This window comes from Sylvia atricapilla, chromosome 7 (assembly GCF_009819655.1).
Source record: "Sylvia atricapilla isolate bSylAtr1 chromosome 7, bSylAtr1.pri, whole genome shotgun sequence".
Taxonomy (NCBI): domain Eukaryota; kingdom Metazoa; phylum Chordata; class Aves; order Passeriformes; family Sylviidae; genus Sylvia; species Sylvia atricapilla.
The window spans coordinates 38,503,406-38,526,534 of NC_089146.1; the positions used below are offsets into that span (position 1 = coordinate 38,503,406).

Below are 23,129 nucleotides of genomic sequence, written 5' to 3' on the forward strand. Positions count from 1 at the left end.
CAGAGTGTCCTTGTCCCTCCCGTGGCAGCTGGGCTGAGCCAGAGCACAGGGCTCTGCAGGGAAGGCTGCTGTCATGCTGAGCACTCTGCACCAGCTACCATCAAACACTCCCACCTGAAACTTCAAAGCCGTGCAAGAAAAAAGAAAGTGCAAGCCACCTGTCAGTATCCAATAGTTTTCCTCAATATTTTGTTTTACCACAGGGAAAGAATAATCCATGACAGAGCAGTAATTTTGAACATCTGAAATAGAACTTCTATAAAAGGCCTCACTGAAAAAGCAAAATGTCAGCCCACCATTTTCCTCAGACCTATTAGGTGCCTTACCTCCCCAGTTAAACAATAAAACCGGAGAACATTTAGTGCTTTCTATACCAAATGAAATTACAGTTTCAAAATTACCCAAAATCATTTGTATTGTAATTGGCTGAATTGCCATCAAAACGATGGCTTGAAGTAACTTTTGAAATCAAATTGTAGGTTTTAATAAGAGGAAAAACCCACACATCTAAATAATTCCCCATGTGAGCACTAAACAGCTGCCCATGTGTTGTGTTAGCCTGCCACGAGCATCACTCTCTTCTCCAGGTATTTTTTTCCCAAACCTTCTTAATTTTAGTATCTGGAAGAGATTACAGTTAAAGTGGGTAGCATTAAATAGCTTCCAGAAGAAACCAAACCATACCCCCCAGCCCCAATCCCCAAATAACCCCCCAAAACAAACCAACCAAATTCACAAAAGCAAAACAAAAAGCAGGAAAAATTGAGAAAAAAATCAAAACAAACCACCAAGAAACAAAGCAACACTGTTTTTGTGACTGATATTTATCACTAAAATTAAAAAAGGCATGTCAATTTTCTACAAAGTCTGTGAACGTCTGGGAATATATTATAAAGCAAGACTTGATTATGGATTAATTTCAGAATAGGTAAAACAAAGCAGAAAAATGTTTTAATGACTGGAAATGCTGAAGAAGCACAACAGCAGCAAAAGAACTAGCAAATACCTATTAACAACATTGCCATCTAAGCCACTGGATGGTTTAGGGGTCAGATTTAGTGCTCAAGAGAAATCAGTCAAGTCCCAAAGGAAAACATGAGACGAGGCTGTTAGGGATTGCAAACATACTGGAATCATACTGGAATCATGGCCTTCCAAAAGGGAATGAAGCAGACCATCTTACTTGCAACCACATCCAGAAGAAGGTGAATAAAAAACTGTATTTTTGTTGCTGATTCTAAAAATTATGTAAGAATTTAAACGTATATTTGACAAAGGCCACTATCCCCTAACGCAATAAGAAATCAAACACTCACCCTCCATGCAGCCCTCTGCATTGGGAAGTTCCAATGGGGTTTCTGTCCACAGCCTGTGTAGGACAGATTGCTGCACTGGAGCCCACAGCAGGTGATCAGATAAGGCATTGGCTGCTCGGGGTGCCAACACAAACCAGCTGGGAGGGTATGAATACACCAGACAGAATGGACCACTTCGCCTCACTGACAGTCATTCAACAATCTCCAAATCTGACGGGACCTCAAAACGTTACTTTCAATTCTTCTACTTCTTTTGTGCCAAAACAAACCAACTCAAGCTCCTTTCTCCTCCCCAGCAGTGTTCTTACCCTTCCCAGCTGAGCCGATGGGAACTCTAAAGCAGGGGCAGCCCTGGCAGGGAAGCAGGCACCAGAGGAGCCCACTCCTGCTGCCCTGGCAGCGCCCAGCCCCGCACTGTGCCACCTCCCCGACCTGTGTCTGCCCCCACAAGGACAGTTCCATTTACTGGGGGGCACTCCTCACCTCCCAAAAGCTGTTATCTGTCAGCAGCATAATAATACCCAATTACAGTGAAAACCAAGGGAGACTGATTCGAAGCTAATTTAATTAATCTAGCACACCCTTGGTAGAAGCAGCCTCACAACTAACGAAGGTCACAGTTCTCACACCCTGCACTTTCCTCCCTTTATTCTAGACCTAGTTATTTCCCATTTTATCTTTACTCCATCTCTCTACTCTCATTTGACCCTTCCCTACTTATTTTGTTTCACACTGTTATTTCTATTTTACTAAGTTTCCACTGTGATTCCCCTCAGCTCCCGTTTCCCATCTCCTACAGAGAGACCACCATTCTGGTTTGGATATTTTATGTAGTTCCCATGGTATGAATCATGAGATTTTTCAGAGCAGTGAGGACTCAAGGCTCCTGTTTACAGCTGCCAAACATTTTTCCATGTGGATATCATCATTATGTAGGAGTTCACATTATTCAATATACAAATAATTATACAAATAGCAACAAACCCCTCAGAGGTTAAATATCTTACCAATAGCCTACCTGGCTTCCATGTAGCAGATTATATTCCAAGTAGGAAATTCAGAGAAGGGACTATGTGAGTTTAAGGGTACCCTCCATGTTCAGCTGTGCCACTTACTACCTGCACTTCCCTCCTAAGCAGAGGCTAATAAAGGACATGGTTCTACCTGCAGCATTAGCACCAATTAAACCACATGACGAGTTCATGCATCCTTATGCCTAAAATAAAACTATGGTCCACCCCATCAAACACTAAACCAAAAAACTGAGCTGGATGGAAAAGGCACAAGTTACAATGTGGATACTTTTTCCGTGTTCCTTTACAGCAGGTTTCTACACCATCTAGCTCAATGCAACAGGGGAAGAGGGTGAATAAAACAGCCTCTTGAAAGCAAGAGCTGCTGATTCAAGTGGCCATTTGGGTTTGGCTCCTCTTAGCCCTTTACAGTGTCATTCAGTGGAGTGGAGAGTGCGGATCGCTGGCGTTCCTGGGGCGGGAGGAGAGGAATAAGTAACCCAAAGCAGTCACACCTGGGGTACACCGGGACTGTGTTCGGGAGGAGAGGAATCACACTCACATCCCCGAGACACACCCGATGGTGAGCGGGACAGGCATGGGATGCAAAAAGTTGATCAAGCACACACCCTTATCGAAATGTTTTACAGCGGGTTTAGGGATACTGGCTTTCTTTTCTACGTCTATGATTCCTCACATGCCATCAAGAGAGTTTTAAGCTACTGGAAGCTTGAACTGGTGGGGTGTAAGGCGCTGTGGAAAGAGCTTGCTGTCCTCCCAAGCAGCCGGGCTTAGTCCGCCGGCTCGAGCAGCGCCGCGGGCTGTGCGCTCCGCCGGTCCGGGACAGCGCGGCGCCCAGGCTCCGGGCACGGCAGGGCCCGGCCGAGCCCCGGGCTCCGCTCCCGCGGCGGCTCCTGTGGCGGGGCAGGAGGCGGCCGGCACGGCAGTCACGGGCACTCACGGCAGTCACGGGCACTCACGGCAATCACGGGCACGCACGGCAGTCACGGGCACGCACGGCAGTCACGGGCACTCACGGCAGTCACGGGCACTCACGGCAGTCACGGGCACTCACGGCAGTCACGGGCACTCACGGCAGTCACGGGCACGCCGCGCCGGCCGCTGCGCCGCTCCATGCACCCTCACGGCGCTCGCCCCCGCCGCGCTCCGACACTCACCGCGAGGAGCGCCCCGTCCGCAGGGCTGTCCCGGCAGAGCGGCCCCGGCACAGCGCGGCTCCAGTCCGGCGGCTCCCGGCGGGCTGTCCCGGGTTGGGATAGTTTAGTTTAGGTTGGTTTAGGTTGGGATAGTTTAGTTTAGGTTGGGTCGGGTCGGGTTGGGTCCGTCCCGTCCCGGCCGCGCCGTCTCCCCCTCACGGCATCGGTAACCACGGCAACCTCAACTCGCGCCGCCATTGGCGGGTTTAACGCGGGGCAGCAGCCAATGGGACGGCGCCCGGGGCCGGCCCCGGCCAATGGGGGCGGGCGCCGGCCTCGGGGCGTGACGCGGCGCGCGGGCGGGGCGGGGCGGGGCCGGCGGAGCGGACGGCGGGGCCGCCACCATGGAGACCCGGGGTAGGGCGGGCGCGCCCGGCGGGGCCGCGGGGCCGCTCCGCGCGGTGAGTGCGGGCCGTGGGGCGGCCGCGGGCCGTGGGGCCGCGCGGGACGGCCGGGGGGAGCCGCGGGGCGCGGCCGGGCGGGCGGCGCGGGAGGCGAGCCGGCGGACCCCGCCGGGGTATCGGGGCCGAAGAGCCGCCGTCTCGGGCGGCCCCGCGGGCGGAGCGCCGCGCGCTCTCCGCGCCCGCGGGGCCGCGCGGAGCCCGGCCGAGCCGCCCGGAGGGGCCCCGCGGCGGAGGTGCCGCCGCCCGGCCCCTGCCCCGGGCGGGAGTGCGGAGCCCGGGCCCGCCGGTGTCCGCGGCCGCGCCGTGTCGCGGGGTTGCGCGGAGCCGCGGCGGGCAGGGCCACCGGGCCTCGCCGAGCCCACGGCGCCGCGCGGCCCCGGGCGCAGGGCCGGGTGGGGACGCGGCGTGTGCGGTGCGGCGGACGGCGGGCTCGGCGGTGGCGGGCCCTGCCGCCAGGTGTGCCCGCACGGGGCCCTGCGCGCCAGGTGTGCCCGCACGGGGCCCTGCGCGCCAGGTGTGCCCGCACGGGGCCCTGCGCGCCAGTGTGCCCGCACGGGGGGCCCCGTCCCGGTGCCCCGGAGTGCCGGGCTTCGGCCGCCGCCCCGGGATTCCCGCGGCCCCGAGCCCGCCGCCGTCGCGGTGACCCTGCGCGGGCTTTAAACACGGATTTTTCACCCTTCCCGTGACCGCAGAACGAGCCGCGCTCCCGTCGCCGAGTACCGGGGAGGAGCGCAGCATCCTCGGCCCGTGCAGCGGCGGCGCGGCTCTTGGGGCTGGAGTAACTTTTCACGGTGTTCTGTGCCCCCGTCTCCGCTCTGCCCGGCGGGGCGTGGAGTGCAGCAGCACGTGCGGGCCGTGGGCTTCCCGGGGCCAGCCGTGGGGACAGCCGTGCTCCGTGGGGACAGCCGTGGGGACAGCCGTGGGCTTCCCAGGGCCAGCTGTGCTCCGTGGCGACAGCTGTGGGGACAGCCGTGGGCTCCGCGGGGACAGCCGTGGGGCCGTGCCGTGCTCGGTGGGGCCGTGCCGTGCTCCCCGGGGCCGCGCCTCGGGCACGCTGCGGTGTGTGCGGGAGCACCAAGTGCTCTGCAGGTGCCGGTCACCGAGCGCGACCGCCGTGCCTTGGGCTGGGAGAGCTGGGAAATGAAGTCTCGCCGCAATAAAATAAACGCCGATGCTGAGCCCAGGCTGTTTCGGCGCAGAAAAAGCAGAGTTGATGACTCAAACCCCTCTGGTTCTTCGCTTCTCCCGGCTGACGCTCAGGAGGCATCACCGGTTCACGGGCAGGGAACTGAGGGTTACTGAAGTGCCTCTGTTTGCCCCATAGACCTTTGCCCCCTTTTTTTTCTCCCTTCTGAATAGCCTCCCGCCCCTGTTAATTTTACATTAGTCATTGCTTCCAGATTCGACTGTTTGAAGGAAAAGGTGTGGTTGGACTGAGAGCACCAGCGTTGCATGAACTGGCTTTTCAGTTTTTTCAATATTGACAACTTTTGATAAATTGGGGTTGAGAGATTAGAAGATGACAATGATGATAATGTTTTCCCCTTAACTAACAACTGTATTTTTGAGGTCAACACCAAATAATTGTTCATTGTGATAAAAATATGGGAACCTAAAAAATGCAGTTGTTTAGTTATGAGGAGACAGTAATTCAGTCATGTTCATCATGTCAAAGGTGGTGGGACTGTGTTTTGGGGACAAAAGCTTTTTGTTGGCATTTAATCCTGTAACGTTTTACAGAAACATTACAATGTTACGTGCAAATACATGTAACCTGGCTGTGCAAAGGTGGATTGCAGTAACTTTCTCCTTCTGTTGAAATTGCTTGTGAAGTGCTCTATGCTGCTGAAATAAGATGCCATTATATTTTTAATTAAGGTAGAAAAGCTGATAGGCACTTTCCGGTAACAACTGTGTCTTTTTGCCTTCATCTTGTTAGATGTTCAGCATAAATAGCAGGACTGATATCAGAAGTTCTGCTCTAAAACAGTTGGAATAAGTTTGTGAGAGTCATCTTCTATGAGAAGGGGGAATTTGTTCTAAATTTTCTTGAACATCAACAAGATGGCACCTTTTGAAGTTTGCATTTTTCAGTAGTAACGCAGGATCCTTTTATAATGAACAGTTGAATTCAGTCACACGACGTAAACAAGGAAAGTTATACCATACATTACCTTTTTATAGAAGCTTCTTGCAATAGCAAAGTAGCGTCTGTAGTGCGTGTTGAGGTCTTTTTCATATTCAGTGATAGCATATGCTATGTACAAATAATAGTAATCTTAATTAGTAATGTGTGTTTGGTGTTTAGGGTAGAAATCTGTGTGCACTGAGAGAAGACTCTGGAGAAAAGCTGCATTTTAAATGAACAGAAAACATAAATAAGAACTTCATGTACTTCTGCTTCACTTTATGTAGATTATTTCAATACATTCAGTACAAATGAAGAGCTAAAACAGTTCTGAGCAATGGGACTGCGTGAATAATGTCTTAATTTTGTTATGGGCATTTTTTTTTTCTTAAGTGTGATGCAGAAAAAATCAAGTACTGCAACATTTGGTTATTTGTTTGGTGCAGGAAAGCAGTGGCTAGTTGAGGGAGTTCAGTGAGCTTAACAGTGGTTTGCTTTAGTACCAGAACATAGTGTAAGGGAAGTCCCCTGGAAAAGCAGCAGAACTCTTGATGCTCGTATGGAAAGGCGTAGCTGTGAGCCTGCATTGGCCCTGGTCTGCATTGCTGCCAGTTGCTTTTCTCATTTTCAGTGGCTCGGGGGGGGGTTACAGGGAGGGCTGTGAGTGAGCAGCTCCTCTCGAGGCGCTCACACGAGGTGGAGCAGGGCAGTGCCCTCCAGGAGTGCCCTGCTGGGAGCTGGCTGTGGGACACCTCTGCCAGGACCTGCTGCAGGAACGCGTGGTTTACTGCTCGTACAACGCACGTGGACATCTCCCAGGAACTGCTCTTGGTGTGGGTCAGAATTCCGGGATCGTCAGCATTTTTGGTTAGGTTTGGTGGGGGGGTTTTCTCAAGCAAAAATAAGACGTCAAATCCATGTGAATATGGCATGTACTATCAGTCCAAAATTAAACTGGTTGAACTTCAGTAATGAGGTGGGAAGAAGAGAAAGGGCTGGCATAGCTTTGTGTGTGAATGAGCAGAAGGCCAGATGTGGAACTGGGCTGTTGGGCATGGCCAGTAGCTATCACTGGCTACTTGCCTCTGCCTTGATTGCGGCGTTGCTGCCAATGAGACAGTTCAAATGCTAGTGAAGATGGAGAGTAAACACACAGCCAAGCCCAGAGCCAGGGCCTGTGGAAATGGCCCTTCCTGAGGAGCAGGCTGGGCTGGCTCTGGCAGCAGAGCTTGGGCATGGAGCTGGAGGGAGAGGATGGCACTGGCGGGCTCTGGGCACACTCGGGAGCTTTGCTGATTCTCAGCTGCTTTCCTAAGGCCTGCGAGATGTCCTAGTTCATTGGATAACTTCTCATTTCTTTTATCCAAACAGAATACTCATTTATTCTGCTTGGGGAGGTTTGCAGAGGGAGGGGAAGGAGGTGGATAAAGACAGCCAAAAACTGCCTCTGGTGACCTTCCCAAAGCTTTGCTTGCACGGAAGAAAATCCCAGTGTCTTGTCAGTTAAATCTCTGCAGCTGGCAGCAGTGTTCAGACCTTTGCTCCTTTCCCTTTGCTGCCTTTAGTCCCTTTCTCCTTTATTTCAAGGCAGACAAGAGGCCTGGATTTCAGGAGGAAGGAAGGAGTCCATCACTTTCACAGGAGATTAATTCTTTTCTTTTTTGATAGTGGAATCCCTGACTCTGTCCTTTAAAGGGAAGGCTGACGGAGAAAGGTCTGAGTGGTGTCTCATGGCAGCTCAGCTGGGCCATGGAAGGCTGCAGGTCATGGTGCTTGGCCATGGGGCAGCCTGGAGTGGCCAGGGGACAGCCTGGAGTGCCCAGGGCCAGGGGGCAGCCGTGTGCCCAGGTCAGGGGACAGCCTGGAGTGCCCAGGGTCAGGGGGCAGCCGTGTGCCCAGGGTCAGGGGCAGCCGTGTGCCCAGGGTCAGGGGGCAGCCGTGTGCCCAGGGTCAGGGACAGCCGTGTGTCCAGGGTCAGGGGGCAGCCGTGTGTCCAGGGTCAGGGGACAGCCTGGAGTGCCCAGGGTCAGGGGCAGCCGTGTGCCCAGGGTCAGGGGACAGCCTGGAGTGCCAGGGGCAGGGGGCAGCCGTGTGCCCAGGGTCAGGGGGCAGCCGTGTGCCCAGGGCCAGGGGCAGCCGTGTGTCCAGGGTCAGGGGGCTGTATGCCCATGGTCAGGGGGCTGTATGCCCAGGGTCAGGGGGCAGCCTGTGCCCAGGGTCAGGGGGCAGCCGTGTGCCCAGGGTCAGGGGGCAGCCGTGTGCCCAGGGTCAGGGGACAGCCGTGTGCCCAGGGTCAGGGGGCAGCCGTGTGCCCAGGGTCAGGGGGCAGCCGTGTGCCCAGGTCAGGGGGCTGTATGCCCAGGGTCAGGGGGCAGCCGTGCCCAGGGTCAGGGGGCAGCCGTGTGCCCAGGGTCAGGGACAGCCCTGTGCCCAGGTCAGGGGGGCTGTATGCCCAGGGTCAGGGAGCAGTATGTCCATGGGGGGCTGCCCAGGGTCAGGGGGCTGTGGTCCATGGCCAGGGAGCAGTATGTCCATGGTCAGGGGGCTGTGTGTCCGTGGTCAGGGGACAGCCCTGTGCCCAGGGTCAGGGGGCAGCCGTGTGCCCAGGGTCAGGGGCTGTGTGTCCATGGTCAGGGGCTGTGTGTCCGTGGTCAGGGGACAGCCCTGTGCCAGGGTCAGGGGGCGGCTGTGTGCCCAGGGCCAGGGAGCAGTATGTCCATGGTCAGGGGGCTGTATGTCCGTGGTCAGAGGGCAGCCTGGAGTGCCCATGGTCAGGGGCTGTATGCCCAGGGTCAGGGGGCTGTGGCAGCCCGTGCCCGTGGTCAGGGGGCTGTGTGTCCATGGTCAGGGGGCAGCCGTGTGCCCAGGGTCGGGAGCTGTGTGCCCAGGGTCGGGGAGCTGTGTGCCCAGGGTCAGCTGGTGTGCCCAGGGTCAGGGGGCTGTATGCCCAGGGTCAGGGGCTGTGGAGCAGCCCTGTGCCCGTGGTCAGGGGGCTGTGTGCCCAGGGTCAGGGGGCTGTATGCCCAGGGTCAGGGGGCTGTGGAGCAGCCCTGTGCCCGTGGTCAGGGGGCGTGTGCCATGGTCAGGGGGCTGTGTGTCCGTGGTCAGGGGAACAGCCCTGTGCCCAGGCTCGGGGAGCTGACTCCGGCACAGCCCTGTCCTCCTCCCTGGCTGGGCTGTGAGTCAGCCCTGCTCCCTGAGGAGCCGATGGTGTCTGCAGCACGGGAACCAGCCGGAACCAGCCCGGCCAGTTCGCTGCTGCCTCTCCCTGCCAGGGGGAAGGCACAGCCTTTGCCTGCCCGGATCCCTGGAGAGTGTCTTGGCTGTCTTCAACTCTCTGGTGCTCTTCGTTGTATCCCACTCTTACAGGAAAACAAGGATGACCTCGGAAAGTTGGGAAAACTCCATTCTTTGTCTGTGGTATCTTTAAACAAGGTGCTGTTTTAACAGAGTTTTTATAAAAACTCTTTATACTTTTGTTATACATGTGTTTTCCTACTTTAATTTTAAGCAATTTAACGTATTAAGAAAAAGAAATTGCTGTTTTTCTCCAAAATGTCTCCATGACCATATCTTACAGAACTTCTCTCCTTTTTTTTTTTTAACTTTGCACAGCATTTTAGAGATTTCTTACCTAGCACTAGGAATTGAAGACCAGTCAACTTCCTGCTTAATCGCTTTTAAAAATAATTAAAAATATGTCTTTATTTTAGTGGAGAAAAGAAACTGGGAGTTGTTATTTTTCTGAGAGTCATTAAGCCATTATTCAAGAAATAGTAATATTACCCCCCCCCCACAGTGTTCTAAGTGAAATGTAGCATGTTTTGTGAACCTTCAATTAATATAGTTGATCTAATGTTTTGATTGATATTGTAATGAATTCATTATTAAAGAACAGAAAGGAACGTATGTAAATTCCTTGGAGGTGTACAAGTTGAAACTTGCTTTCTGCATCACAGCTCACTGGGGGATTTTGAATGTATTTACTGTTTGTGCCGTGAGTTGGTGGTTGTGGGCAGGGAATGAAGTTCCCTGTGGCTATGGGCTCTATGGGATCTGAGAGGCAGGTGGTTCACAGTCCCTGTGCAGGCTGTGGGATGAGCTGGCCTTCAGGGTTCACCGAGTTTGTGCAGAGGAGTTTGGGCACCACGTGGCCGTTCCCTGGCGAGTGAGCTACATCTTGGAGCGTTGGGGGGAGCCCTGATGGGATTTGTTTGTCTTGGGGCACCTGTGCTGGCTGGCAGTAGGGATCTGCATCAGGCTGCTCCAAGAAATGCCCTTAGATGACTGGGGCCACCTCCAAAGGCAGCAGGGGCAAGAGGGAGAATGTCCCAGGCAGGTGGAGGGGCAGAAGGCAGGAAGGTAGGGGCAGTTTTCCCAGGGCCAGGTAGGGCAAGGAGCAGCAGAGGTCTGGGAACAAGTGAGGAAAAGAAGGAGCTGTGGTGTGATGCCAAATATCACCTTTTGTCCCATGAGGTCCAGCTGCAAGGAAGAAGCATGAAAGAATTTCTGGATTTCTGTTTGTTTCTTTGGGTGCCAAAAACTTTTCCTGTCTTTTCTTTTAGAAGCTCCTCACGTTCTGTCCTGTGGTGACAAGCCAAAGGCTATCATCTGGGCTATGCTTTTAACAGGTTTTTATAAGTGTACTCAAAAGCATTTGCTTTAACGTGTCCAAATAAAAGCGTCCAATCTATCCCTTAGTTTGCTTTATACAATCTTACTTAATGCCAGCTGTGAGTGAAAATCTGATGTGAATGGGATATTTCCAATTTGTGGTGGATTTCTCCCCTGTTCCCCAGGAAGGCAGCAGCAGGCAATGGTGCTCTGAAAGGAAAACTTTCAGTTCCAAAGCCGTGTTCTTCACTGTCTTACCTTGGCAGAACTTCTTGTGTAGCCCAGGAATTAAGTATTGGCACATTTGTTATCATAGATTGGTGAAAACTAAACCCAAAGGAAGTGCCTCTCTCAGAAACAATTTCAGACAAATGATGGTAACTGTAACTTCCATGTCAGTGTGACAGGCTTAAAGCTGAAGCATTTCATGTCTTTCACAAAATAAACCCAAGGTGGTATCTGTAATGTAACTGATTTCAGTGGCTTTGAAGTGGAGCACTGGACTGTTAATTGGAAACATTCTTTGTACAGGTGTGTTTATGTAATGGTGCTCAACAATTGTCTTCTGCTAATTCATGCTCAAGTCTTGTGTGGTACTAAAGGTACATAGGGAAACAGATGTCAGAAAGAGTTAGTATTGTCATCATGTTTTTATTTAAAAATGAAATTGCCGTATACTCTTATTGAGAAACCACACAGCAGTATTGAAATCATACCGTATCATGAAAGGAGATTTAATTTGTATCATACCAGTGCCCAAACTCCAAATGACATGACCCTTGTGAGTGGAGAGAAGCCCATGCCCCACAGAGCTGACAGGCAGAAAGGGTGAAGCTTAAACTGATGAAATGGCTGGAGAAGATACCAGGAACATGCCTTTTTGGAACACACCCCCAATCCAGGGTGCTTGTGATCCAGTACAAACCTGGGCTGTGTCATTTGATTCAGCTTTCATCAAAGATATACTGACAGAATTTGCCACCTGTTGCTGCTCCACAGCCTTCATATCCAGCTTTGTTCTCACAGCTCATGTAATGAAACTCCCAGTTCCATATTTCAGCTGAAATTGAACATCTTTTCGGTGAGATACAGCTCATCACTTGTTCCTGGGTGTATGTTTATATCTCAGGTGGGAGATGAAAAAACACTGAACCCAGAAATCTCAGACTGGCTTTGTGAGATGTGCCCATTTGCCCTGTGTTATTTGGACTATCACATAAAAAAAAAAATTCTGAGGTTTTTTCATTTTGCAATTGTTCCTTAGCATAAATCATAGCAACAGCATACACTGAGATTTGGGAAATTTCACTGTCATTAAATACATTCTTTTCCAGAAGATACTTAAAAAGAAAAATCCTAGTTTACTGTTCTTCACAGAATAGACTGACTGGCAAAAACTTCCTGTGTTTCAAGGGCTTGACACTTCTTAAGGAAGCTCTGAAGTTCTGGTAGAGAGCACTGCCTGTTGTGGGATGCTTTTTGTTCAGGCTGACGTAGTCAGTCTTTCAACACTCGGTTTATAATTTAGTTGTGGAACATAGGTTATTTTTAAGCAGGAAAAAATTCACCCGGTCATGTACTGACACTGAGATAAATAAAAAAAATAAAAATGCAACAACAAAAGACCTAAATCCCAAAGCAAAAAAGCCCATCTTGAAGATATGCAGTTAAATAGTGTTGAATTAGCAAGGCATGATGAATCCAGGAGCTGGATTTGTCTGATGAGCTACTGAGTTTTGTTTTGGCCAGCCTGAGTGCTCTGAAAGGAACCACCCACTGCCCATTGGGAGCTGCTGCTGCAGTGATCCAGTCTGGAAATGTAGTTGCACAGTGGAGGAGGATAACAGGTTTTATTAAACTTAATGCATTTATTGCTGTTCATAATGGTTAGGCTTTAAATCTTATTTACTGTTGCAGATACAAAAGAAGATACCCTGAATCACAATTTTGCTTTTTGAGGAGGTGTGAAGTGCATTCGATTTAGGAAGTCTTGCCTTGTTAGAAGTCCAGCAAATGCTGTTTTAGTGATACAGTTCATTGTATTAGTTAATATGATATTATTGAATTGTTTTGCATTCTAGTATGTTGAGTTAATCTATAAACATTAACATATTTCAGACTGAAATTTGAAATACTAAAGGAAGTTACTTTTTAAGATAAGAAAGATAATTCAAATTATTGCAATTTTTCAGATTTTTCCTTTGTTTTCTCTGCATCTCAATGCATCGCAGGAGTCATATTGCAACAGAACAAAAATATTTTACTATGGCAATATTCCAGGGTTTTTAAGTCTTTTAGAAAATTGACGACTATGGCCTGCCGGGCTGCTGCACAGCGCTGCCATCCTCAGCTCTTCACTGAGCCTTGGAGCCCTTTCCCCGGAGTTTACTCAGTCCTGTCATTCTAAACTGATGGTTCTCGCTGGTGGTGGTGTGACTGAGGTGGTGAAAAGAAAGGCCCTACTGTGCAGACACTTCTGTGTTTTGAACGTATGACCTTTCTCCTTGGTCATGGGGGCTGATTGATCACACTTTGGAATAATGTCCGGGTGTGAAGAGTTCAGGCAGCCCTTCCTTCAGCTGTGCAGGGAAGGCTCATCCCAGAGGCCAACAGCTGCCTTCTGCAGGTATGGCACGTCCTCACAGGATGGAGAGCTGCTAACTTGGAGCAGGTCACTTCTTCAGTTGCTCTTGCTTCTCTTGGAGCTGATAATTCTTCCTTCCCCAGGTTCCCAGCCACGAGCAGCCCTTTGGAAGAACTTGTTACTGTTGTCTGCGTGGCAAACAGCCACCTGCCTGTGAGGGTTTTCTTTCCAAATATTGATGTGTCTGTCTCACTTCCAAGTGTTTAGTGGGCAAACTTAGACCTGTTGGAGGAAGGGGAGACAGGATGTGCTGCTGCGCTGCGTTGGCCGTTTCCCTCCTTGTGCAGGATCTCGTGGAGGCTGCCTTGGCTTTGATCTCCGCCCTTAGAACTGTCCTCTAGCTGACTGAAATGGTTTGCATCTTGCACAGAATTATAGCCACAACAGAGATTTTTATCTTGGAAGCAAAAATGCCTTGTAAGTCTAGAAATTCAAGGGTGGTGTGTCCTTTTCCCTAACATAAATACTACATGTGAAAGCTCTGCTATGTCATGCTGCTAATGCCCAGGAACTAATTAACAACCATCCCCGGAGCCTCTGCTCTGGCAACTTATAACAGCCTGAGGCAGGAGGAGAGCAGGGATGTACTTGTGATGTCTAAACAGAGCTTCTTAACTTTCTAAATTTTGCAACATTTTTTTATCAGCCCTCCCATTGTACTGCTGTCTTTTGGACTTACACGTGTCGATGATTTTATTATTTCTTACGCCACGGTGTGAGGTCAAAACTCTTATAGAAGAGTTTAGTATGTTGAAACTCAAAACTGTTGCTTGTTTGACCTGTATTTCAGAACCAAATTTTGGTTGGTTCTGGACAACAGATGAATAACCTCTGTTCTGCAATGTCTCTGCTTGTAAGAATCACTTGTACCTAGAGCTTTTAAAAGATTCCTTACAGAATAGGGAAAAATCTTCTGGGAAACAGCTAATAATTGGTGTTCCTTCAAAGTATTTTCCATCTTACCAACTTTTCAGAAGATCCTGTGAGTTGGAATTTATCTCCTTTACAATTATGTCCCTATAATTTAGCTGAATCTAGTAATTCCAGACTGGAAGATGCTGTGTTTGTGCAGCCAACTCATTTCCTTGTGGAGGCTGGGAGAGAGCCCGGGGTACAGAACAGCTTGGGTCCCTGTCAGCTGGGATTAGCCAGAGGGATCTCTGCTCTGCTGCACCGGAGCTGCTCTGAAAGGTTTATGGATAGCTGGCTTTACCATTAGCTTGTGCAATTTGGACATTTTCAGGCTCTGCAATGGCCCAGCTCAGTGGGAAGACAATGCTTGTCACTGAGGATATACCATTTTTTGAAATACGATGTTGTTAATGCATGGCTGATGTCTCACATAGTGCATGGAGTGAGCAGCTCTCTGTCCTGTACTGCTGGGGACTTGTTTGCCTTTCAAAGGCCCTTGCTGATGGACAGCGCTGTATGCTCCAAAGGTCAGACTTCTTGCCAGTGTACTTTTGTACAATATGAACGTGAATCAGTGTGGTGTGATGTGTTAAATGTACAACTTCATAGATTTATGAACACTAATGGCACCCTTTCAGTTTTAGGTGTGCATCAGTTTCTCACCCAGTTTTCCTTGAAACAAAAGCTGGTGTTTGACATGATTAATCTTGTCCAGGATACTGGCAGTGGGGTTGTGAAACTGGCTGAGGTGGTGCTAATCCATGGCTTTATTTCTGTTTTGCCTTTTTTGTCTGGAAGTGTGTGTTGGGAGATGCAGTGACTGTGCCTCTCACCTGGCCGACATTGATCATTTCTCCTTCTAGATGAAAGAGCACGTCTGCCAAACTTGCTGTAGTTTTTGGGTCTGTGTGGGTCTCCACAGCGGATTCAGAGGGAATGGTGACTCGTGTGTGCAGACCTGGGTATGGGACAATCAGCATCTCCCCCGGGTTATTCCTTATCATGGCACAATTACATCTGTGATGCTCTCATTTGGGTGGGTAGACCCCTGTGGACATGCTCCTCTGCTGGACAGACAGGATCAGATCCCTCTTGATCCCAGGTGAGCTTAACCAAGATGTGAAGTCTTGACACAGTCCTAGAGGAGACAAAGTGACTTGAACTAATGGTTTTCACATGCCAACTTGTACTTTAAATGAGGGGAAACCTGCACATGTGATTTTGGTGTGCAGATGTACCTGGCATTGCTGGAGTGCTATGGGTGGATGCCAAATGCAGAAATGGCTTTGGTTGTTACTTAGTTGAGCTATTGTATGAAGATACAGGTGTATATTTTATTAAAGAGTCTTAACTGAAGTGGCCCTACCACAGGAGGAAAGCAAGCAAATCACCTTGATTTGACCTTAACATTTTCCAGTTGCAGAGATGCCAGCAGAATGTGAATCAAAACAGAACTGCCTGTAAACACATCCCAGAGGAGCCAGCTACTTTCTGCTGGTTTAACTCTGATTGAAGGACTTTGACTCCCCTTTAGGTAGATATATTTTATTTGTACAAATAAGAAAAATAAGTCAGATGTGCCAGTAGGATAGGAATCCTCCCTATGGATCCTAACAGTGCAATTACAACAGTGGAGAAAATAGCCACCAGTAATTCTGTTCTCAAATGGTATACTCACTATACTTTTTACTTTTCCAAAATGTTCATTTCACTGGGAAATCTCCTAATTTTTAGTTACAATGATAAATTTCTTTTATCATTTGAAACCTGTTTGGTCTTCTCTCAAACATTTACTTATCCTTATTTTTACACCCAAGTATTCATAGACAACAATATCTTCTCAGTTTCTGTTTTGAAAGGCTTCTGGTGATAAAAAAGAAGGATTTGGTTTCTTTATGATCATGACAGCCTTTGAATTCGGGCAGACCAGCAGAACGAGCTGCAAATGTGAGAAACAAGGCCTGTGCCAGGTGCTGAGTTAACTTCTCTTTCATTCTAATGGCAGCAGTGCTTCAGATCTCTGGTGAAAGCGTGCTTTTGATGCACTCTACTGCAGCATGTGCCGTCACTGTGGCTGTCCCCAGGAGCGCTATGTCCTTCTCTCCAGTTACCTTTGGTGATGACCTTGTGTCTGTCACAGAAACTTTCTTTGGTCAGTGTCTGTAACTTGGGTAAAGAGCATTGGCAAGATTAATGCCCCGTGCCCTTCTTGCCTACCAAACCCCCCAAATCTGGAAGATGTGAAGACTCGGTGTTTTGCCACGTTAAATGTGATCAATCACAAGGGAATTCCTAGTGGAGAAACTTCTCTCTAGATGGAACTTTGTGTTAATTCTCCTTTTTGTCTTCCTTCCCTTAAGCAGGCTGCATACATAATCATGGTCATTTGATGACAGAGGCTGTGTTTACTGTAGTCTGACTGAGGTACCTGCTGGGCTGTTACCTGCCTGTGTTTTCTCTGCAGACAGATGTCTCTGTCATTCTTTACTGCTTTAGCAAGCCCTGGTTGCCTTGTTTGTCTCTGGCTTTCTCATAACTCCATTATTATTTGACTTGGAAAACAGCAGCAGACAGTAGATTTCTCTCTCCCCTTAGCTAGGAAGGGAACATCAACCTTTTGCATCTGTATATCTTTTAAAAGTAGGTATGCTTCCCAGATAAGGAATCCTCTATTAGCTTACTTGCATGCCTCTGTGTCATCCCTTCCACTGCTTTGGATAGCTATGGATTAATTTGGGAGCAGGAGCATCATCTCTGCTGGGTTCAGCTGGCTCATGCCACCTCATTGTTTTCTATTTCGTAAGACTGGTTCTTCTCAAATCCACCTCTGAAGTTACACTTCCGCCTACATGAATTATCTTTCCATTTAGGGATTGAATCAGTCCATAATGCTGTGCTCCATGGCGGTTTTGGCAACTGATTTTTTTCTATTCTCTTTTAGGCTTAAGTTTCTTGAGTAATCTTTTTTATTTAACTGCTTTTTTGGTCACCATGTCCATTAAATGTACAGCTGTGCCCCACCACTGTGCTGGTTGTTCATGTTTCATTGATGTCCAGAGCAGCTGGGTCTCACAGAACCAAGGTTCTGCTGGTATCTGTTTCTAATAGAGCTCGCCCCCAAAGTGTGAGTGGCCACTACTAGCAGCTGCTGTTGGAGATGGATTGGGCAGCATTAATGGTTATTCTGTAACCTCTGTCCTTGGGCATGTGAAGGAACTCCAGTTACCAAACTGAACAGCCTCCAGAGAGGTAACTTCTATGACTTCTCTGGTGACATGACTGTTGCTCTCCTTTGAATTTTGCCTTTGTCAATTCACTGACGGGTTAGGATTGTAACTGATAAATTGCAAATATGACAGAAGTCTGTTGTGAAGACAGTGAATTGATAGCTTACTAAGGAAGCTTTTTCTTTCTGTGAAAGTTGGTAGCTTTGAGCATACTTACAGTATACTTTACATACTTTACAGTGCAAGTTTTTCAATCTTTTGCTAAGAGGCCGTCGGTGGGGTTGTGTCATCAGTTCTTTAGGATTCCATGTGAAACCTGCAGTTCATGCTGCCATTCCAGTAAACAGTTTCACTGTCATGAATACTTACTTGACGGTAATGGAGTCTAAAGACTGGTCCCACCCCTGCATGGTGTTTGTTGGTGACAGGTATGGAACACGTAACCAGCCTCGTGTCAGAGCTTTGTCCTGTGCCAGCTCTGCCACCTTTTCCTTGAAATCCTTTCATTTCTCATTCCTGTGCAGGACAGGGTTGGTGATGGTAGTGATCTTGGTTTTGAAAGAGCGTCAGACTGTTCGAGATCAGCCAGCCAAGATGAGGGCTGGCTGCCCTGGCACTGCTTCTGGCCTCGGAGCCAGGCGTGACCCCAGAGGCACAGGGTCGGCAGTGCCACAGTGCTCCCACTGCCCCTGGGGCCACAGCAGCACTGTGTGGGCAGGACACTACTCCTGGGAGGAAGCCTGGCTTCTTCTGGCCTGGATTATCTCCTGGCATGGTTCTGGCACGGCTCAGCCCTCGTGCTGTGGCTGGGGGGTGGCTGCCCTGCCTCAAGTGAGCCGTGCCCAAGGACAGCAGCTCCAGGATGTCACCCCGAGACGTGGGCAGGGAACTCTGTCAGTGCAGCTGTAAGTAAATGCTGTCTTTAGGTGACCATAAATGACAATGGACATCTTACTTATTCCTGGATATATCCTTCCTGTGGCTCACCAGGAGGATGTTGACAGGCAGCAGCATCAAGTATTAAGAACAGATAAAAATGGGACAAGGTAATGCGTGTGCATGTTTACCCTGCGGTACAGGAATGTGCTGATCTGAAGTCTGCATTAACAACCTTGCTGAAGGCCACTTTTAAAACATATAAAAAATATTTTGACAGCATTGGTCAGTCAGAAGATGTGCTGAGTGTTATTTGAAATTAACCAGCAGCATTACTGTAGAAAAACAACTTACAAAGCATATTTGCCATTTTAAAGAAGCAAATTCTTTGAAAACCTTATTTGAAGAAATAATTATGTGCAGACTATATATACATACATATATATATATGACATTTCCATTAAGTTTTTATTGGGCTTTAGTTTGACAAAAGAACTGCAGTGTTACACACTTCTTTTAAACACAGTATGGGTAAGGTAGATTTTGAACCTACTTTGCCCCTCCTTGCTGGGCATGTTCACATTTGCTCTGGTATTTGCAGTTTTACCTTTCAGATTGTATGAGAACTGAAGTAGTAGAGAATCTTATATAAGTTAAAGAAAAATACCCAACAGTTTGAACCTCTGTGGAACTCTTGTGCTATTGCTGAAAAGCTCAATTTGAAGTGCTTTCGATTTGAAGTGGTCTCTCACAAATGGGCAAGAAAATGCAATAAGCATTCTGTTACCATCTGTAATTTATGCTACTGTCTGTGATACTGAGGACATGACTAGCATCTGCCTTGGAGCACCTTACTGAAATGTTCATTTTAGGTGGCCCAAATGGCTGGTGTGGCAGGTATTTTCAGTTCTGCAGTACAGTGGTTGGTGTGCTGGTGGATTGCTCCCTTCCCCAGGCCCAGGTTCAGAGCTGTGTCCTGCCGAAGGGCTCGGGCATTGCTGGGCCCAGCCTGTTCCTGCCCAGTGCTCCACTGCATCTCTCCAAGCCCAGAAGGACAGCTCAACAGCAGCTACCTGGAACTATATATTTGTATGAGGCTGAAGTAAGACATTCTAAAAATGGAAAGATATGCCTCTAACTACAATTACCCCTAAGCGTTGCATAAAAGAGCAATAAAGAGCGATCTCGCAAGTGGTGGAAGTGCATTCTTTTCTGCTGGTGTCATCCAGGAGTGTATTTCCTGAGTTGTATTGATGTTCTGAACTTGCAGAGAGCAAGCAGCAGCAGGCTTCTCAGGTTTGAATGTGGAAATCCCCTAAAACACTAATTAATTGTTGTAGTTTTTTTAAGACTAAAAATTGCGTATTTTCCAACTTCCTCCTTGTTCCTGAGAGGTTTTGCTTTTGATCGCTGCTTTTTAAACCCTTCATTCTGAGATTTGTGTTTACAGCACCGTGAAAGTAACTGGTTGAGTTTATATCTTCACTGTTGGTAACATTGCTTATTTAAATATATCAGTATTAATTTTCAGGCATAGCTAAATCCTAGGGAGTGAACATTTAATTTTTCCTATCAGGTGTAGTTGTGAAGGATCTAAAAAATTGTGTTTGTTTGAATTTGGAAGGGCAAAAAGGAACCCCAGTATTCCATTTAGAGTAGACTGCAACACTTGAATAATTAATGTCATTTATATTGTCTGATACTGGCAAGAAGGTAGCTCTTAAATATTATCCTTGATTATTGTTTGTCTTTCCTGCAGTGATTTCAGTATTTGGCTGTTACTGCTTTTCCCCAAAGTCCCTGCTTCGTATCCAAACACGGGCAACTTCTGCATAGAATTTGCATTGCTTTGGTGCTTTCTCTGACTTTCAATAGATCTGGTTTGAAATTGTGTGTGCAAAACTTCAGTGAGGCAGTCTGGGAAAACTGTGCCTTTTCAATGCAGTGCGAAGTGGAAAAGACGCAGGAGGGATCAGTGAGGGTGTTTTTTTCTTTTCCCTCTCTGCTTTGCCAGGGGAAGGAGCTTTGATTACAGGCATCCCAGCTTTGTGTTTTCCTCAGGGCTGTTGTTTGCTGTGTCCTGCTTGGATGCAGGACTTGGTCCCTCTGTCACCAGCATCACCTGGAGTGTGGGTGAGGCAGAGTTTTGTGTGGGGATTGATACAAAATTTGGTATTGCCGGGGTCAATGAGCAAACTTCAGTGTTTGGTGTGAGCTGGGGTCAGTTTGAGCTGGATTTGAGCTTGCTGTTGTTTTAAGCTGGATTCTCCCGTAGTCGCTGGACACCACTCCTTGTTTTGTGTCCCCTGCCCCAGCCATGCCCTGTGGAATGCCTCAAGTGCCAGCCTCTGCTGCTGTCGCGGGGAGCTCGGCACAGCTGGGACAGAGCCCACTCCCAAGCTGCCTTTCCATGAAGTGAGCTGCTGCTTGGGCTGCAGCTTCCTAAGGGGTGCCCAGGTCACCTCTCTGTTCCCCAGTTCTCTCCCCTGGGCTTTCTTGGTTGCATCTCACAGAGCCATGTGGCAGTGTCAAGGCTTTACACAAAATGTGTTTCTCTAGTGCTCTTGTCACAGAACACAATTTAGGTAGATTTGATAAAACAACCCATGCTCTTCCTAACACTTGAAGTTCTAGTGCTGTTCCTGGTTTTGGTGTGCTTAATTGCCCTGCTCAGGAATTAGCATGTGACTAGAATATGGGCAGGGAATTAAAAGGTAGAAATAGATTGGTGGTGTTGTGACAACTATTTGAGATTCCTTTGATGTTAGCTTTTAGAATACATTTGAGTCATACTTTCAGCCTTTCAGGAACTGAGGCAGGAAAGCTATCTAAATTGCATCTCCAACTGGTAAACTTTGACGCAAAATGTTGCCATCTCATGACAAAATTGCCTGCCTTTAGCAGATTTTACAGGAAGAAATCTTTTTCACTGTGAGAAGCAAATCGCATCTCAGGATCTTGTAGTGCTGCATAAAGATGCAGTTCTGCCACACAGCAGGAAGCCTGTGAATGCTGTTTTTTAAAGCTCCTCCTTGTTTTAACTGAGCATCAGCAAATAACCATATGCCTTCATTCAGTATGGTTTTGCTTCTTGACCATTTCCACACTTGATCTTCATTCCTTCAACGTATACTTTTCTGTCTCTCTGAATTTTTTTGTTGCTGTATGCTGGATGCCTACATTTTGCACTGTGGACATCTGTTTTGGAGTGTGGTTACAACTGTTGCCATTATTTAATACACCATTGACCTGACTTTTTTCCCTTCTGGCACTTCTGCAAAAGGTTTCCCCACTAGCCAGACACTTTAACCTGTGTCTGCCTAATTTTGTAACTGTGTTTTTGTCACCTACCCCTGCTACAGGAAAGCATATGGGTCATCTGGACGGGTGCAGTATGTGTGATTCTGTGTTTATCAACATTGCCTCATTCATCTTTCTCTGTGGTTTTCCTCAAATTACTCACTTGTCCTTGATCTCCTCTAATTGTGATATCATTTGTAAATTTTGGGTGTCACAACTCTTCATCTCTCATAAAGTATTAGCAAATACTAAATTGTCTCTAGAGTAGAGTTACATAGTAATCCTACTAGCAATACTTTAGATTTTGGAGGGTGAACAAATCAAATACACCTCAGAAAAATAATACGAATTTTTTGGGATATTGGAGAACTGATGGAAGTATTGGTAACTGTGGCCTTAAAACCCAGATGCTTGTTGTCTAATTCTTATATTTTGCTTCTACATTCAAGGGTTTTTCCTTGCTTCTAGCTTGGAGAACAGAAGAGGAGAGCACTTCATTTGCTTAAATGTAAAAGTTTTGCAGGTAGAGTGTTCCTGGCAGCACAAAGAGTTCTGCTGTGTAGTTCTATTTCAGGCAAAAGGAAGAGGTAAACTGCAGTTTAGTAATTGATAAAATTTCATTTTAGTAAAAATCTTTTGCTAATCCAAAGCCATGTTTATGGGAAAACAGTGGATTCTTTAATCTGTGTTTATGGCATGCAAGAAACGGAGGTTTCTGCAGTAGTCATTTGAGCAGAAACATCCACGGGTAGCACTGAGGAGCTCATGAATGCATCCTGATAAGAGCAGGGTTTTTGGCATGGTCGGTTTTTCAGTTTTGCAGGGACATAGTGGGTGTTGTTGTCCCTGCCAAAGGCAGTTGGACCGTGGCTGCTCCGTGGCTGGTTCCTGAGGCTCTCCCTGCAGCAGTGCAGGCTGTGGTGTCACTGAGCACACAGCTGTCTGAGGGGAGTCACTGCTCACAGCTGCTGGGTTTCTAAAGCAGGGTATCACCAGAGCTGGTAGTGTCCAGCTCCAGACCATCTCAGGGATACATCACTCAAAAACTGCCATTGTCCAAACAGGGAGCTGTGGAAGTCTGTAACTCTCCAGCTGTCTTTTGTAATGGGGGTTGTAGCTGATAATTTTATCATTGAGAAAATTTGCTGTATAATACATTTTTTTCAAGTATGCTGTATGACAAAATTGAGAAGCATACTTTTATAAAGGCATATAACATAGATTTGGGTTGCTAATACTTTCAGCTGAAGCATGTCTGCCTGCAGGTAGTGAGCATTCTCTCCAGTAATAACATAGTCACACTTCAGCAATAATTTTGCTAGGGGAAAATACAAGTAGAAATTGAACAGGAGCTGCAGCCATTGTAGTGGTGGTAGTGGTCGTATCTGGATTTACAGCCATCCTCAATTTAATTGCCATTTGCTGGGTTTGTAGGAGTGTTTCAGGTGGGAGATGGAGCAGGTATGGGGTTGGAGCTG

At 48.1% G+C, this 23,129-nt stretch overlaps 1 protein-coding gene across 1 annotated transcript in view; it reads left to right on the forward strand.

Annotated features, from left to right (window-relative positions):
• The first annotated feature begins 3,860 nt into the window (after window positions 1–3,860).
• PKP4 (plakophilin 4) overlaps window positions 3,861–23,129 on the forward strand; it is a 68,406-nt gene continuing 49,137 nt past the window's right edge. Inside the window, exon 1 of the mRNA XM_066323229.1 lies at window positions 3,861–3,947. The gene's annotated coding sequence lies outside the window, so the exon portion shown is untranslated. The remainder of the gene's footprint in view (window positions 3,948–23,129) is intronic.